Consider the following 11,953-nt stretch of genomic DNA (forward strand, 5'->3'; position numbering starts at 1 on the left):
CAATTTAACACATGCATTGCTCATTAACATGCAAAAGTTATATTCGGCCTTAGCACACAACTTGCTAGCCGATTCTTCTCCATTTAGCAACCAATGCACATATGTGCTCACTCAAAAATGCTAAAAAGGAGGTTCAAGAATCATCAAGCCACCATCACATGCATCATTAACAAGCTTCATATTTAGCATGCAATGGCATTAACACAAACTCCACCTAGGCCGAATCTTAACTCATCCTCATGCCTCATCACCACAACATCAAACATCAACCAAGAATGATGCATCCATGGCCGAGTGTCATTTCCATCACATAGCAAGATTTAGACCATGGGCTAGGTAGAACTCAAGCTAACAACTAAAACATGCATGCATCTCATGGAACATCATCAAACATACCTTAGCCTAGCTACATGCATGGCCGAACCTCTTCAACCTTTCTTCTTCCTTCCTCCTTAAAATTTTTGGCCAAGGATGAACCAAAGGATGAGCATTTTTTTTTCTTTGTTTTTTTCTTTCTAGTTTCGGCTAAATGAAGATGAGAAAGGGTGAACAAAAATTTTCTCCTTTCTTTTCTTTAGCTCACGGCAATGGGGGGGAAAACAACTACACACATTTTTTTTTGTATTCATCATACTCCTTTTCATTATTTTATGCCCATGCCCCTTATTTTATTTTTTTCCTACATACCTCACTAGGCCAACATGTTCCCAACATGTTTCCACCCATAGCATGGCCAACCACTAGCTCAAATTTTGGGTAATTTGACATGCAAACCCATCATTTTCACAACATGCATTAATAGACCATTTTAAATTAGCCTATCATATTTTCACCATGTCTCATATCAATCCCTATTTAATAATTTCTCATGCAATTGGCAAAATTGGAGAATGAAACTTCCACATACTCATGTACACACATAATAAGCATAGAATATGGAAATCAATTATTTTTATGACTCGGTTTTGTGGTCCCGAAACCACTTCCCGACTAGGGTCAATTTTGGGCTGTCACATTAGATTGCTTAATTCCTAGTGACATGTCACTTGTATCCTAAACTATTCCTAAGGTTCAAACGGGATTCTTTCTCACTTGCACATGGCATACTTGCTCGTGATGTCGTATTTAATGGTCATATGTCATTCAGGCTTACAGTAGTACCAATTTCCCATTCATAGCATCAACCACATATTCATGGGATAATCACAGCACATTCCATAATAAAATTTAAGCATTAAACACCTAGTACAACATTACATTAATTATTTATACTCACCATAGTAAAATCTTTCATTTCATTTCACTTTTTCATATTCTAATAAATTCATCACAACTAAATTAACATACCAATTTAGATTCCAGCCATAAACAACAATAACATTAACAACTTGCTTATTTCATCATATAAGCTTACCTCAGGTTCGATTACAACTACTTATTTCGAATTAGTCCATAACCTTGTTCAACCTCGTTCTAAGCCCGAATCTTGTTTTCCTTGATCTATAATATCGCATTTAGCTTAATAATTAGTCACATTATTCATATGGGTACAAAAATCAAATTTTTACAAATTTTCATTTTGACCCCTAAACTTTCACATCTTTGCACTTTGGTCTTTAGGCTCGTAAAATGAAATCTGTTCAATTTCTTGGTTACCCAAGCCTAGTCGAACCATATTCAAGCTTATGGCAGCCCGTATTTCTCATTAAAATAGATTTTTAATTATCCATTTTACACGTTTTTTAATTTAGCCCTTTTTAGGCTTTTTCATGAAAAATCACTTAGTAAAATATGTTAAACACACTCCAATCTTTCCTATTCTACCATTAGACATCAAAATACTAACATGTCATGCATGGGTAAATTTTTAAACATGAAGCCTAGCTTAAAATAATGGTAGAAATTGATAAATCATGCTACCGGGACTTCAAAATTGCTTAGAACATTAAAAACGGGGTTTGGAAGCACTTACTATTGAGCTTGAAAGCTTGGAAACCCTAGCCATGGTGTTTGTCATGAGAATTTTGGCCCTTAGGAAGAAGATGGACACATTTGGCTTTTAATTTTGTGTTTTAGTTCATTTTACCCTTAAATGACCAATATGCCCTTTTTATTATTCTTTCAAATTTTACCCTTCCAAGCCCATTTTTGTCCAAAATTTTTAGAATTTGGTCAAATTTCTCATTAAGGACCTCTATTTAATAATACAATTCAATTTCATGAAAAATGCTTCTAGAACCAAGTTTTACAAATTATTCGATTTAGTCCCTAAAGTTCAATTAGGCACTTTTCACATAAAATTTCCTCATAGAATTTTCACACAAGCATAGAAACATATCATAAACTTTATAATAGTCATAAAATAAATATTTCCACTTCGTATTTGTGGTCTCAAAACCACTATTCTGACTAGGCCCTAATTCAGGATGTTACAAAATAAGCCTTGATTCTAAAATGGGTCCTTGGAATTTCATGAAAGAAATCAAAGAATCAAAGGACCCTCAAATTCTTACATGAGTAATGGTCGTCGGCGATAGAGGAAGCAGGTGAGAGGTGGAGGTGGTGTGCGGCGCTGACGGACTACGGCACTAGACTAGTGGAGGTGGTGAGATTAGGGATTTTGATTTTGGAATTAGGAATAAAGAGGAGTGGCACGGGAGGTGAAGCTAAAGATGAATCTAAACATTAAAAATAATTAAAGAAAATAATTATTATATAATTCAGATAGGTTTGGCCCGTTTAAAAAATGGACCTCATTTTTTATCCAAGCCCATTTTTTGAGGTCTATATTTTTTCCCAAACCCTCCCATTTTTGGGTGGGTCTTCGGGTCGGGTTGGGTAGCCTAGCGCATGAGCAGGTCTACCTGTGACATGAAAGCATAGAGGCAAGTTCATGAGAACTTAATGAGTAAACTTAATCTTATTCGAGAACTCCATTATCAACCTCCTTATCTGTTATTCTTCAACTTAACTCTGGCGGATACATCTCTTAGATTCTATTCATTATGCCGTGGGCGTCACGCTTCACACTGAGGTCATATATTACCTATCATATCTTCTGTACCACTCTCGCGTTCCCCATCTTATTCTTTCGTGATTCCTTAACCATTCCAATTGTAGAGAGCCTTTCAGACAAAATGTTCTAGGTTCGCCACATACTCTGGAGCACTATGGTTTTGTTGTTCTTAACATGCTACTATTCTGGGATAGCCATAACACTTTTTATGGAGCTTTTCTTTCAAAGTTCACCATACTTATCACTCTTTCAGAAGTCTTTTTATCATAGTTAGCCATGGGTTCCTTTCTTTTCACTTAGAGTATATCATAGAGGCATTTCTTTCAAATAGTTTTCGCAAGGGTCATTCTTTATATGGCACCATAAAGACATTCCCTTTCAGAGATAGCCACAAAGGCTTCCTAATCCAAAGATTGCCACAAAGGCATCCTTTAATAGGTTCACCATAAAAACTTACCTTTCTAGAGTTTTGCCTGCAGGTTTGCCACAAAGGCTTATCTTTCCAAAGTTTTGCCACAAAGGATATCCTTTTATTGGTGTTTCAAATGATAGGGATTGTAACACCCAAAACCCAGCCTAGACGTTATGGCCGGATCTGACGTGCCATATCGAAGCGTTCAAAGCATTTTATATTGTTGATCTAGAAAAACTTACTTAGTGTTTTAAACGATAATTTCTTTGCAGGTTTAAAGTGAACAGAAGCTGTGCAGCAGGTAGGAAACCAGGAAAGAGGAGGTGAGTCCATTAGACTGCTTGAGTACCAACCTCCCTTCGTATCCAATCCTAGACATCACACCGCCATTGCCACACCTTAACGTCATGTATATTTCCAGGAAACCAATTTGATTAAGTCTTTTTTAGGAAAATATTTTCATTACGGAAGCTTTGCTTGTTGTCGTGTTATTTTGAAATCAATTACTGTTTTTGAAAACACGCCCTAAAGCTATCCAATTCCAACAGTTAAATAAAAGTAATACCTACATTAATAAAAACATATTAAAACCATCACGAAATAATTAAGCGGCCTTATTACATTTTAAAAACCCAAAACCTTAAACGTAAATAAAAGGATGTCTAGTTCACCAGAAGAAAATCAACTTGCAGAACGTGTGGCCACTCCGAATCCCTCACAGCTCAGGCCCACTATGGTTGGGGATTACCTGCATGGATGAAAATAAAGGGGTGAGTTTGGGGAAACTCAGTGTGTAAATTAACCCAACCATAGCCTGTATCGGTTCAAACCACAGAAAACAGAATAAGTTAGCCTTAGCCCAGAACAGAATTCAGAATAAAGCCCATAGGCCCATAACAGATCAGAACAGATATTACATGTTTATGCAAAAACCATCCCATATCCAACCATATGCACCCCCATACCAACATTTCACCATGAGAGGAGACTACTCGACCCACCCAACCGCTACATGCCACAAAAATATGCGGCATGGCTGCCAGAACAGATAATGTGACAAAGTCAACTGATACAGATAATCGTGGCAGTGCCACAAGAACAGATATATGTGACAGAGCCACGAGATCAAATAATTGTGGCATAGCCACCAGGCTGCTTCCCCCATAATATAACCCATGTCCCCATGTAACAGATATACAATCATGGCATACATCAAACGAAATTAGATCATCATGCTTTTCAGTCAAAAGTACCCCTAGGGGTATAATGGTAATTTTGCACCTAGGGGTATAACAGTAATTTTCCATACATAGGGGTATTCAAGTAATTTAACTATTCTTAAGGTTTTCATGCATAACATAGTCATTTACGTACGACCAGAAACACTTACCGCGTTTCCTTACCAAATTGGGCCCATTGGCCCGTTATCTCGATTTTGGCCCATTAAGCCCAAAAACATCGAAATGCACAAAGTCGTGCACTCTACAGTCTTATCACTTTAATTTACCATATACATCAAACTATTAATCTCACGAGCATTCGCACACTCGCATGTTCTCAAAATACCAGCTTTTCGGCATTTCAGCTTTTCGGCTTTTGTCGATTACACACCTATTTGCGACGATATGCTGACAAGATCCACACACGAACTCCCTACAATTGGATTACTAACACGTTAATCTAACTATTTAAAACGACTATGTATTAACCCCTTACCATATTCGGCCAACCATGCCTAAAACCCTATTGCTCTTACCTTCTAGCCGAAATATGGATTACATCCAAGGATCCAACCGAATAGTCTTCAACTCCTTCGCTGCACGCTCCCTTGTCCACGCTAATGCTTACACATTCAAAAAAATAAAGAGGCATAATGCCCTTAGTCCAAACGTTAGCCAACCCCTTAAGGGTTTCGGCTTTTTCTTAAAGCATGTATGTTTAACGCAATTTACTTCAACAACTTACCTATCGTTGTTCGGCTTAAAAGGGTGCGCCTATCCACGATCATAACCCTGATCTACCATACTCGTGAGAAGAAATAGATTCCAACAACCCAAGTTTTGGCTTCTTCCACCACAGGTTTATAGATTTCAATTTTTATAAGTAAGTAAGAGAAGAGAAGTTCGGCTACCACAAGATTCGGCTCTTGGAGAATATGGGAGATGGTAACAATAATGGATACGATAGAGAAGGAAGGGTATGAGTTCGATTATGAGGAAAAGAGAAGATAGAAGAAGGAGAAGGATGAGAAAAGAGGTAGTATTCGGCTATGGAGAAAACGGCTCAGTGAGGGTTTCTAGGTTTGGCTAAAAGAAAAAGAAAAGATGAGCAGAAGAAGAGATGAGCAGAGAATTTGGTTTTGTGGTTGTAAAGTCGGCACAGGTGTAGTCTTCGGTTTTTAGCAAAAATAAAAGGGAAGAGAAGAGAAACCTAATTTTCGTCAGAACAAACTAAATAACCTAGTCCCGAAATACAAAAGAATTCGGCAGCCCTAGACCAAATGCTAAAATTCCCAACATAAGGTGCCCTAGCCGAATGTGCACTTGGAAAGTCCGCTATACGGCGAACTCCTACTTCATACTCAGATTCCTTGATTTTCTTCCCTTATCCCTCCTTCACGCAATCCCCTGAACAACTCAAACTCCTCCTGACAGTCTTTTGCTTGAGTTCCATTCTTACTCATAAAAAAAATGATTCCTTTGATTATGCTCTCATTGTGACTTGAACCTTAGTTTCCCCCTAGCATCCACACGCCACTTTTATACCCTTCCCAGTGGCGTCACATGCCACTCTTCCACCAACTTCCTTGTGTTTTATTTAACCCTATTAATACTTAAAAGCCCAGTTAACCAGACCCCTTTTTCTTATAGAACTAAAATTAACTAAAATTATCGAGTTTTAACTTAAGCTTGGGCCTTCTAGAGGCCCACTAACATAATCAAACCTACGCCAAACAGACAGAACACAGAAATTTTAAATTCTGCCAACATACATAGAATTCCCAAAAATTGGGGCGTTACAACTTTACCCTCCTTAAAGAAATTTCGTCCTCGATATTTACCTGATCCAAACAGATGAGGGTATTGCTATTGCATTGCCTCTTCTGGCTCCCAAGTGGCTTCCTCTCTTCCATGATTACGCCCAAAGCACTTTCACTAACGGGACAGATTTCCTTCTGAGAACCTTAACATCTCGAGCCAATATTTGCACAAGCTCCTCCTCAAAGGTCAAATCAGTCTGAACTTCAATTTCTGCAACTGGCACGACATGAGTAGGATCAGAATGATAACGCCTTAACATGGAGACGTGAAACACATCGTGAATCCTGTCTAACTCTAGAGGCAATTCCAATTGATAAGCCACTGGGCCTACTTGCTTCAAAACCCGATAAGGCCCAATGAACCGCGGACTCAACCTACCCTTCTTACCAAACCTTAATATTTTCTTCCAATGAGAAACCTTTAAGAAGACCATATCACCTACTGAGTACTCAATCTCCTTACACTTCAAATCTGCATACGACTTTTTCCTATTAGATGCTTCATTTCACCGATCCCTGATTATTCTAACCTTATCCTCAGTATCAGCTACCAACTCTGGTCCAAGAACTTGTCGCTCTCCTAGCTTGGTCCAACAACTAGGTGTACGACACCTTCGTCCATACAGTGCTTCGTACGGAGCCATTCGAATACTCGCCTGTTAACTGTTATTGTATGCAAATTCTGCCAACGGCAAGTAATCCTCCCAACTATCTCGAAAGTCAATCACGCATCCCCTCAACATGTCCTCTAGAATCTGAATAACCCTTTTCGACTGACCATCAGTTTGGGGATGGAAAGCCGTACTAAAGTTCAATCGCGTCCCCAACGCCTCATGCAACTTTTTCCAAAACTAAGGTGTGAATCTGGGATCCCGGTCAGAGATAATCGAAACTGGGACTCCATGAAGTCGCACAATCTCCGCCACATACAACTTGGCTAACTTTTGAAGTGAAAAGTCAGTACGTACAGGTATGAAATGGGCTGATTTGGTCAACCTATCCACAATCACCCACACCGAGTCTTTCTTCAATGGTGTTAAGGGAAGCCCACTCACAAAGTCCATGGTTACCCTCTCCCACTTCCAAAGTGGAATCTTCACTGGCTGTAACAGTCCAGAAGGTAATTGATGCTCAGCTTTCACTTGCTGGCATGTCAAACATTTTCCTACAAACTCCGTTACTTCTCGTTTAAGTCCAGGCCACCAGTACAATCCTCGCAAGTCGTGATACAACTTATTCCTTCCAAGGTGCATGGCACAAAGTCCCCCATGAGCTTCCTTCAATATTGACTGCCTCAAGTCAGAGTCCTTCGGAACACAAATTCTTCCTCGGATGCACAGAACTCCTTCGCCATTTAACCCAAACTCAGAAGTTTCCCCTTCTTTAACTTGTCGAAAATGAGCGACCAAAGACTCATCGTTCAACTGCTTTTCCTTAATCTGATCCACCCAGGTTGGCCTCACTTCCAACTCTGCCAACAGACTTCCATCATCATATAGACTCAGACGAGCAAACATTGCTCTTAGATCAGATACAGTTCTACGACTTAGAGTGTCGGCTACCACATTAGCCTTGCTTGGGTGATACTCGATCGAACAGTCATAATCCTTAAGTAACTCAATCCATCTCCTTTGTCTAAGGTTTAGCTCCTTCTGAGTCAATAAATACTTAAGACTCTTATGGTCTGTGAATATAATACACCTTTCTCCGTACAAGTAATGTCTCCAAATCTTAAATGCAAATATCACTGCTACCAACTCCAAATCAAGAGTAGGATAGTTCCCCTCGTGAGGCTTAAGCTGTCGTGATGCATATGCAACCACCTTACCCTCTTGCATTAACATGCAGCCCAAACCTACATGTGATGCGTCACTGTACACAGCAAAATCCTTCCCAGACTCTGGCTGAATTAACACAGGTGCTTTAGTTAGAACTTTCTTCAACTTCTCAAAAGCTTCTTGCTGCTTCTCAATCCATACAAACGGTACTCCTTTCCTTATGAGTTTTGTCAGAGGTGCTGCCATCACAGAAAAACCTTCCACAAACCTTCTATAGTATCCTGCCAATCCTAAAAAACTCCGTATTTTCGACACTGACCTAGGCGACTTCCACCCCAAAATTGCTTCAATTTTCCGAGGGTCCACCCTAATCCCCTCAGCAGAGACCACATGTCCTAAGAAGGTTACTTCCCTCAACCAAAATTCACACTTGCTGAACTTCGCATAAAGTTCCTTCTCCTTTAACACTTGCAGCACTATACGAAGATGTTCATCATGCTTCACTTCCGTTTCAGAATATACCAGGATATCGTCAATAAAGACGACTATGAACCGATCCAAAAATGGTTGGAACACACGATTCATTAGATCCATAAATGCTGCAGTAGCGTTCGTCAGTCCAAATGGCATAACCAAAAACTCGTAATGACCATACCGAGTCTTGAATGTCGTCTTATGGATATCTGCCTCCTTGACCCTTAACTGATGATATCTAGATCGAAAGTCCATCTTGGAAAATACAGAAGCTCCTCTAAGCTGGTCAAACAGATCGTCAATACTTGGCAGTGGATACTTATTCTTAATCGTCAGTTTTTTCAACTGGCGATAATCAATGCACATCCGCATCGTACCATCCTTCTTTTTCACGAATAGTGCTGGTGCTCCCCATGGAGAAACGCTTGGCCTAATGAAGCCCCTATCCAACAACTCTTGAATTTGCGCCTTTAACTCCACTAAATCCTTCGGTGCCATCCTATATGGTGCAATGGACACGGGCGCCGTTCCAGGCAACAAGTAGATTCCAAACTCAACTTCTCGGTTCGGAGACAATCCCGGAAGCTCCTCCAGAAAAACATCTTGGAACTCCTTCACTGTCTTAACTTTATCCATTGTCAGACCCTCCTCTTCTGACTGACTTACAAATGCCAAATAGGCCTCACAACCTTTCTGAATCCACTTTTCGGCTCTTAATGCCGACACCACATTGGACAAATAATCCCTTCCTTCACCTATCACCATAACCTCCTCATCCTCTGTGGTCCTTAACACCATTCGTTTAGCAGTACAATCCAAAGTCGCCTTATGCTTAACAATCCAGTCCATTCCCAGAATGAGATCAAACTCTCTGAACGGTAACTCCATCAGATCTCCAAGGAAAATCCTACATTGAGTTTCTAAGGGTACATCCCTTTATAGTTTGTCTACCCTAACCAAGTGACCCAAAGGACTTAGCACAGATACCCCACTCACAATCTTCTCAGAGTGCACACCCAACGACCCAGAATGGCACATGGAACATAGGAATGAGTAGATCCAATATCCACCAAAGCAGTATATGGCATGCTAGAAACCAAAAACGCACTAGTTATGACGTCAGGTGCGTCGCCCTCCTCTCAACGACGAGCTGCATACACCAACACTTGTTGTCGAGCTTCAGTATTTTCGACACCCCTGCCAGGTGCCCCTCGACCTCGACCATTTCCATTTCCTCCCCTACCTTGTCCCCGTCCTCTCGGTGGTTGTGGTCCACCTCTCATGGGTTGAGCAACCCTCAGCATAGCAACTTGAGCTTAATCAGCTCTCTGAGGACAGTCCTTAACTCTATGTCCATAGATCCGCATTGGAAACAAGCACCGGAACGTTTCCTACACTCGCCCAAATGTACCTTACCACAGTCTCCACAGATTGATGGTCTAACAACATTCATCGGTACTACTCAAACAGGTTCCTCCACTCTTGCTCTCCTAACATTTCTATTTGCCCCACCCGAGGGTCCTAAATCCCTCCGAAAATGGTTCGATCCTTCTCCCGATTCTGCTTTCAGCACGCTTAACCTCTTCAGCTATCTTTGCCTTCTCCACCAATACTGGAAAGTCCTGCTCCCTCTGCGGAGCAATCAACACCCTAAGGTCATCTCTAAGACCATCCTCGAAGCGCACACTTCGCTCATATCCCGTAGCGACTATGCCCACGGTATACCGGCTCAGCCCCAGAAACTCGGCCTCGTACTCAGCAACTGTTTTACCTCCTTGCACCAAATTTAAGAATTCCTTTTTGTGGGCGTCCACATAACTCGCCCCAACATACTTCCCTTTAAAGGCCTTCTTAAACAGTTCCCAAGTTACCCTATCAGCTGGGGTCCCTTCTCTCACAATGAGCCACCACTGATAGGCCTCATCCCGCAGCAACGATACGGCTCCCTTCAGCTTCTGCTCCACAGAGCAGTCCAAGTCGTCCATAATCCGTTCTGTGGCCTCCAACCAATATTCTGCCACATTCGGGGCTACACCATACATGCCCTTAAAGATTCCTGCTCCGTTAGCCCGAAGTCGTTCAGAAATAGATCCCCGAATTTCGTTGCCCGTACTTGCCCCGACAACCTTTTCCAGAACACGAAGCATTGCCTGTGACAGGGAATCATCCCCAGCATCGCGGTCATGAGACTCCACCTCTGTTGCCAGTGGTACCGATGCATCCGCTGCCGGCATATGTCCCGAAGACGAAGATCTCGCTCAAGCACTTCCTCGGCCTCGTCCATGGCCTCTTCCACGAGCGGCTCTTGTACTCATATCGTATTATCTGTTTACAAATTTTTATGCCTTAATTCAATATTCCAGTGTTTATTACAGATGTTTTATGAATTAGACAGTAATTCAAAGTTTGTTTTCGTAGAATTGAAGCCTAGCTACAGTTTCAGTCTCTTATCAAATTTTCCTATGGCTTTAGTATCATCCTATCCTAGTAGGGTTTCAGTACAGACAGATAATTTAGGCAAATATTCAGAAAATTTCAGAGTAATACTTACAGGCTTGGGTCAGAGATTCGGAATGCCACCTTCTAAAGATCTAAAATTTGAAAACCGAGTTTTTTTTCAATTTTTATAAAATTTTTGTTTTCAAAAATCTTTGTTATTGTAAACCCATTCCACAGCCGAGTTGTTGCAACTTGGCTCTAATACCCTTAAATTAACACCCCAAACCCGGCCTAGACGTTATGGCCAGATCCGACGTGCCACATCGAAGCGTTCAAATCATTTTATATTGTTGATCTAGAAAAACTTACTTAGTGTTTTAAAAGATAATTTCATTGCAGGTTTAAAGTGAATGGAAGCTGTGCACCAGGTAGGAAACCGGGAAAGAGGAGCTGAGTCCATCAGACTACTTAAGTGCCAAGCTCCCTTCGGATCCAATCCTAGACATGCACACCGCCATTGCCACACCTCAACGTCATGTATATTTCCAGGCAACCAATTTGATTAAGTCTTTTTTAGGAAAATATTTTCATTGCGGAAGCTTTGCTTGTTGTCGTGTTATTTTGAAATCAATTATTGTTTTTGAAAACATGCCCTAAAGCTATCCAATTCCAACAGTTAAATATAAGTAATACCTACCTTAATAAAACATATTAAAACCATCACGAAATAATTAAGTGGCCTTATTACATTTTAAAAACCCAAAACCTTAATCGTAAATAAAAGGATGTCCAGT

This window comes from Gossypium hirsutum, chromosome A03 (genome assembly GCF_007990345.1).
Source record: "Gossypium hirsutum isolate 1008001.06 chromosome A03, Gossypium_hirsutum_v2.1, whole genome shotgun sequence".
Lineage (NCBI taxonomy): Eukaryota > Viridiplantae > Streptophyta > Magnoliopsida > Malvales > Malvaceae > Gossypium > Gossypium hirsutum.